This window comes from Canis aureus, chromosome 2 (genome assembly GCF_053574225.1).
Source record: "Canis aureus isolate CA01 chromosome 2, VMU_Caureus_v.1.0, whole genome shotgun sequence".
In the NCBI taxonomy this organism is placed as follows: domain Eukaryota; kingdom Metazoa; phylum Chordata; class Mammalia; order Carnivora; family Canidae; genus Canis; species Canis aureus.
The window spans coordinates 22,938,386-22,944,807 of NC_135612.1; the positions used below are offsets into that span (position 1 = coordinate 22,938,386).

General features: G+C 36.4%; 1 pseudogene; it reads left to right on the forward strand.

The window, feature by feature from the left end:
- Nucleotides 1–2,667: 2,667 nt before the first annotated feature.
- LOC144290228 (platelet-activating factor acetylhydrolase IB subunit alpha2 pseudogene) lies at nt 2,668–3,336 on the forward strand (annotated as a pseudogene).
- The last annotated feature ends 3,086 nt before the right edge of the window (nt 3,337–6,422 follow it).

Consider the following 6,422-nt stretch of genomic DNA (forward strand, 5'->3'; position numbering starts at 1 on the left):
TATTGATTATCCCATAATAAATTGTGCTCCAAATACATAGAAAACACATAACTAGAAATGCTGTTTAAATACACAAATTTAAAAAAAATTAATACACAAATATAAATGTCAAAGAAGAATTTATGGATGATATTATCGTAATGATTCGTGTGTGTATGTGTGTGTGTTTTCTATAACCACCTTAATTGTAGATGGGCATGAACTGACATTCTTATTAATTCATATATATACACATATTCATATATAATCACTTAATATTTAGGTTTTAATTTTAATATTTTACCTATAAACTAAATTCAAATTAATTTGTTTCTGTTTTCCAATCTTATATATTGGCCTTTATGTAATCCCATCATCCAAATTATACAAATTCCCAAATACATTTTAAAAACCTAATATTAACAGCAAAGCTTTGTATCTTATGTTTGGCATGTGCTGATGTTTTGTGTGGTTTTGTTTTGCTGTTTGAATCTGACATCAAGAAGAAATTTTCTCTGAGACAACTTTCCAAGTTATTAGACACTTCTTAAAATAATAATAAGGACTGAGTATTTTTTAAAGGATACTTCAACAGTCTTGGAAAATGCAATGCTTTTAATATTTAATTTCCTATAAAATGATTAGTTTTGCCCATGTGCAGTATTGCCTAGGAGTAGATAACATGATGCATACTTAGTTTTAAATGGAAGTTGTTGACATTTGTAACAAAAAATATCAAATGAAGTAAGTCTATCTTGAATTATTTTGAATTACCAATAACCCGTACCAGTTAGGTAATGGCTTCCTATTAAGGTTAATGGAAATTGAATGTAAATCTCCATGAATAAAATTAAGGCTATACTGATATCTCAATTACTTAGGGCATAAGGGTCTGTGATATTCACCCTTTAAAAAACTAAAAGTGCTTACTAGAAGCCCTAGGCTAATAACAAAACCAATTTTACAGTACTGCTTAATGGTATGGTCAGGGGGAAAAAAAAGAAAAAGGACTGAATTCAGGAAAACATTTCAGCTGTTAGACTTTAAAGCTTCTGGAAGCAATGTTGTATGCTATCGTCCCTAAAAGCTCACATTTTAGCTAAGTGTGTATGGTGAAAACATCCCATAGGGCAAACAATTGGAAGTATTTGTTTCAGAAAAAAAAATGTCTGTGGTTCTAAATAATTTTTTGACAGCAGAGAGGTATAAATTGTGATTTCCCACTTTCCCTTTACTTACTTCTCTCTTCTCTTCTGATTTTCACTCCAACCCCTGGATTTTCTTGTATTGTAAATAAGCCCCAGCTTTTGCCTTCTTTTTCACCAACTCTCTTTCTTCTCTTTTCACTTAACCCAGTACTACATGAAGAATCCAACTATTTTATTACAAAATATACATTACTACTGCCCTATACCAGTTTCAACTGTCTCTCATCCGAGCTTGTAGAACTAGTCTTTTTGATTTAGTTTTTACTCTAAACCACGTTCCCCATGCTAGCCAGACTTTACTTTGTAAAACTAATTATTTGGTCATACCACTTTTCTTACCAAACTTGTAGATCTGTTATAACCCAAACTCCTTTACATCTCTTTCAAGATCTTCCACTCTCTGGCAGTAAACTGCCTTCCAGATTTTAGCTGCAATTTCTTCCATATGTTTTAATTGCAGCAAAAGCTCATAGTTTTCTTGAGAAGGAACTGCATCTGGAAAAAAAAAGAATTGCACTTGTCCATCTCTATTCCTTGACTTATGTTTCCTTTGCCTAAGCAAAGTAAGTGTACTTTGCTTCACAGCATTAATTGCACTTATTGCAAGGTCTTCACATGTCTGTTTCTTCTGGTAGATGGCATATGAACTTATTTATTTTTATTTGTTCATTTGTTTGTTTGATTTTCATGGACTTACCACAAAATAGGTCACTCGAATTGTGTGTTTCTGTTAGTGAAGTAATGCTAATGAATTCTTCTTCTTCTCTTTTTTAAAAAAATTTTTTATTTATCTTCACGAGGGACACACAGAGAGAGGTAGAAACATAGGCAGAGGGAGAATCAGGCTCCCTGTGGGGAGCCTGATGCAGGACTTGATCCCAGGACCCAAGGATCACAACAGGAGCCAAAGGCAGATGTTCAAACAATGAGCCACCCAGATGCCTTAAATAATGAATGCTTTCTAGAGAATTTCTTAATCTGGTTAAAAGATATACAACCTGGGTTAGAATGAGAAAGGTAAAATAGATGTTAAACTATGTACTGAGACATTTTTCTTTTTATAACATATAGTAAGTTTCTTTTCTTGTAAAATGTAATTACCAGCAATGGATCAATTATCTGTACTTCCTGTGCAACCCGGCCAAATACTCATACTTATCTCTGTAAGTCAGGTAAATTAGTTGAGTCTTAGTCATTAGATCCTCTAAAACACACCCACTAGCACTCTGCTGGATCTTAGAAAAAATAAATAAATAAAGCAACTTAAAGCATTTAAAGAAGCATATTTGCAAAAGAGGTCCAAGAAAAGTTGTCTTAGCTGTCGTGGTCAAGACAGGAAGAGAAGCGGCTGCTGCTGGTGCTGGGGTCTGAGGAGGGACATGCTGGAGCCTGGCCAGTGGGACTGAGTGAGGTACAGATATGCCACCTGAGGATGCCACAGCTGCTTGGGGCCCACTTGCATCCTCTGCCTGAGTGTGTAATGAGCCAAGGGGACTCAAACCTACCAGCTACTTTACATGCAGCAGACAACATTTAAAGAGATGACAAATGTATGTCTCAGCACAACAGATTTGTCCTGGATGTAAAGACAATAAGCCTGATGTACTATTTGTGGGGGACTCCATGGTACAGTTAATGCAGCAATATGGGATATGGTGAGAGCTTTTTTTCCCCACTTTGTACATGGAATTTTGGAATTGGAGCAGATGCGACAAGACTTGTTTCATGCAGACTAAAGGATGGAGAACTGGAGAATATTAAACTTGAGGTCATTTTTGTCTGGGAAGAAAGAAACAACCATAAAAACACAGCAGAAGTGGCAAATGGAATTAGGCCATCATACAATTTATCAACGCAAGGTAGCCACAGGCCAAAATCATTGTACTGGGTTTGTTTCCTCGAGGTAAGAAGCCCAACCCTCTGAGGCAAACCAACTTGTAAAGGGTTCCCTGCTCAAGCTTGCTAATGTTCAGCACTGGATACAGATGGGGACTTCCTGCACGCGGAGGGTGCCCTCTCCTGCCATGACACATTGCATTTTCTGCATCCCACAGCATGGGTTTACTCAAGGATCTACAAACTCCTGCATGAACTCATCATGCTGCTGTTGGAGGAAACAACTGAGGAGAAACAACCCACCACTGCCTGACTGGCTCCCATCAATGTTAATAGCATCCAGGCTTCCTCAGATCAGTTATATCACTGATCCTACAGAATCCTTCTCTTATGGCACTTTGCATTGTAGGATGTTCCTGGATGTATCTAGTGTTTTAAGGGCAAGAGGGTTTTAAACTGGTCCTGCCCCAACAAGATTTGTCTGACACAGGAGAAAAATTAGTCAAGGAAGATAGTTTAAATTCGTTTGAAACCAGAAGGGGACTTTTTTCCAGTTATATGTGTGACACATTCATTGAATTATCACTGTTTTCCCTAAAACAACAAGCCTAAGTACTAGACAAAATAAAGATATTTTTCTTGGCCTTTGTTTCTATAAATCATGTCATATACAGTAATGATTAGGATCACACCTAGTTGGCTTTATTTTTTTTTAAAGATTTTATTTATTTATTCATGAGAGACACACACAGAGAGAGAAAGAGAGAGAGAGAGAGAGAGAGAGAGAGGCAGAGACACAGGCAGAGGGAGAAGCAGGCTCCACGCAGGGAGCTCGATGTGGGACACGATCCCAGGTCTCCAGGATCAGGCCCTGGGCTGAAGGCGGCACTAAACCGCTGAGCCACCCGGGCTGCCCCCTAGTTGGCTTTAAAACAGATGGTCTTTCCAGTTATTAAAGCTCATGGTTTAGGCTTTTGTTTTTATTTTGCTTTATTCATGTGTATCACAACAGTTTCTTAACATGTAGCATTAGATTGAACATACATGTCATTTCAAATATGGGAGAGGTTATAGTTACAAATGAATTTGCCCACTCTCTTAGTCTCCCATGTCTGGCAGTGAAAGAAAGTGGGGGAGTGACTTGGAGAGAAGCCCATTTGGGAGACTATGGAATCGTATTATTTTTATGCTGCTGAATACTTGTAATTAACCTATGCATACAGCTTTTCCTCCCTATTTCCCCTCATCCCCCATCTCTTTTTGTTTTTGTCTTTGTTTTTTGTCCTTGTTGACATTATCAGCTTTTAACACATTTTTAACTTAGGAGCTCTGTTGCTGAAAATTGAAGTCCTCAGCCAGTTACTCTCATGATGATATTACTGATTGTGTAATTAATTCTTGTGTGGTGTTCTGTGCATAGAGCTATCCATATTTAGAGTTCTGTTGTTTTTTTTTCCCCTTAAAATGTGTAAGTTTCCTTTTTGAGAAAAAAATTCTGAATTCTATTTCCCATTCCATAAGCCCTGACATATGTCAAGTTTTATAGTACCTTAAGGTGTATGTTTTGTTTTTTTATTGACTTAGTTTTTAATTTATATCAGTTCAGACAAATTTGGCCTTTTTTTCATGGGGAATCAAAAAGAGCTGCTCTTCAGAATAGACATTCCACCTTCATCCCACCATTATAGTAAAAAAGAACTAGATTTGTTTAACTTTCAGGGTTTCTCCTTAATGTATTTTCATCTAAAAATTTGTTTTAAGAGATCTTTATAATCTAAATGGTTTGCTTGATCTGTAAAAATTACCATTTTGGGATGCCTGGGTGGCTCAGTGTTTGAGTATCTGCCTAGCCCAGGGTGTGATCCCGGAATCTGAGATGGAGTTCCACATCAGGCTCCCTGCTTCTCCCTCAGCCTATCTCTGCCTCTCTCTCTCACAATGTCTCTCATGAATAAATAAATAAAAATGTTTTTAAAAAAGATTTTATACAAAATAAAAGAACTGCCATTTAAAAAATAATGGGACAACCTGGTTTATTGTTCAGGATACCTGTGGAATATATATATAAACTAGATCTCCAAACAAATATGTAAAACTGGACTAGGTGGGTGTTGAAGTAACCTATTAAAATATGCTCTACACTAATTCTGCCTAATGTTCAAGTTCAATAATTAAGCATATGTTCTGCTTGCAAGGCAAATGGCAGTGCTTTTGTGTGTTGGAGGGGAGTTGCTGATTTTTGCAAAAGCCACTTCTGATTGAGGGGGATAGAACTTGGGCTGATGTTTTTTGTTGTGAATCCTCTTTCTAGGAATTTTTTTGGTCTCTTTTTTTTTTTTGGCATTTATTTTTAATACATTTTTGAATGTATCATGTCTTCATTAACAACAAAAAGGACATGCCATGTTTACTAAACATGTTTACTACATTAAAATTTCCTTTAAAAAAAAAGAAAAAGCAGAAGTGCTCTAAAGATACAGAGTTATTTTCAAAGACATAGAGTTGCTAACAGAGGATATACCAGGACTTTTCACAGAGTGCTTTGTGATTCAACTGAAAACTTTGGTGCCCCCTTTATAACAAAAAATCTAAGCAATTGGAGCAGTAGTTTTAACAAAACCAAAGGATATTCTAAGCAGGCGCCAATATCACTATGTTTGAGGCAACTCCATATATATTTAAAAAATAATTTCCAGAGATTCCACGCAAATGAGTTGAAGTAAAAGCAATCAAGAAATTTGTGCAATTTACTGTGTTTTTTGTTTGTTTTTCATTTGTTAAGTTTCTGGGGCCAATTTGCTGAGAACAAGTCAGAAATAGGAAAAAAGGAAGGGGATGGGGGAAGGGGAAGGAGGAGAGAGAAGAGAGGAAAAGGTATCAATCACCTTGCCCAAAGTCATTCTGAAACAATACTTAATAAATTTAAAGTACATGAACTTTCACTTTCTTCCTACAACTACTATTCACACCATGTAGAATATAAACATTTTTAAATTTTATGAAAAATTTTCTAATACATATTTTATTCTAAATCAGATTTAAAATTTCTTAATGAAAAACTGTAGCTTTAAGAATATGGATGAATTAAATGATGTAACTAGTTCATTTAAAATAAATACATCTTTTTTTTTTAGATCGTATTTATATATTTATTGAGAGAGTGAGAGACAGAAGTAGGAAGAGGGGCAGAAGGAGAGGGAGAGAGAATCTCAAGCACACTCTGTGCTGAGCCCAGAGCCCAATGCACTGCTCGATCCCACAGCCCTGAGATCATGAAGTGAGCTGAAATCAAGAATCAGATGCTGGGATACCTGGGTGGCTCAGTGGTTGAGCATCTGCCTTTCAGGTAAGGTCCAATCCTGGTGTCCTGAGATCGAGTCCTGCATCAGGCTTCCTGCA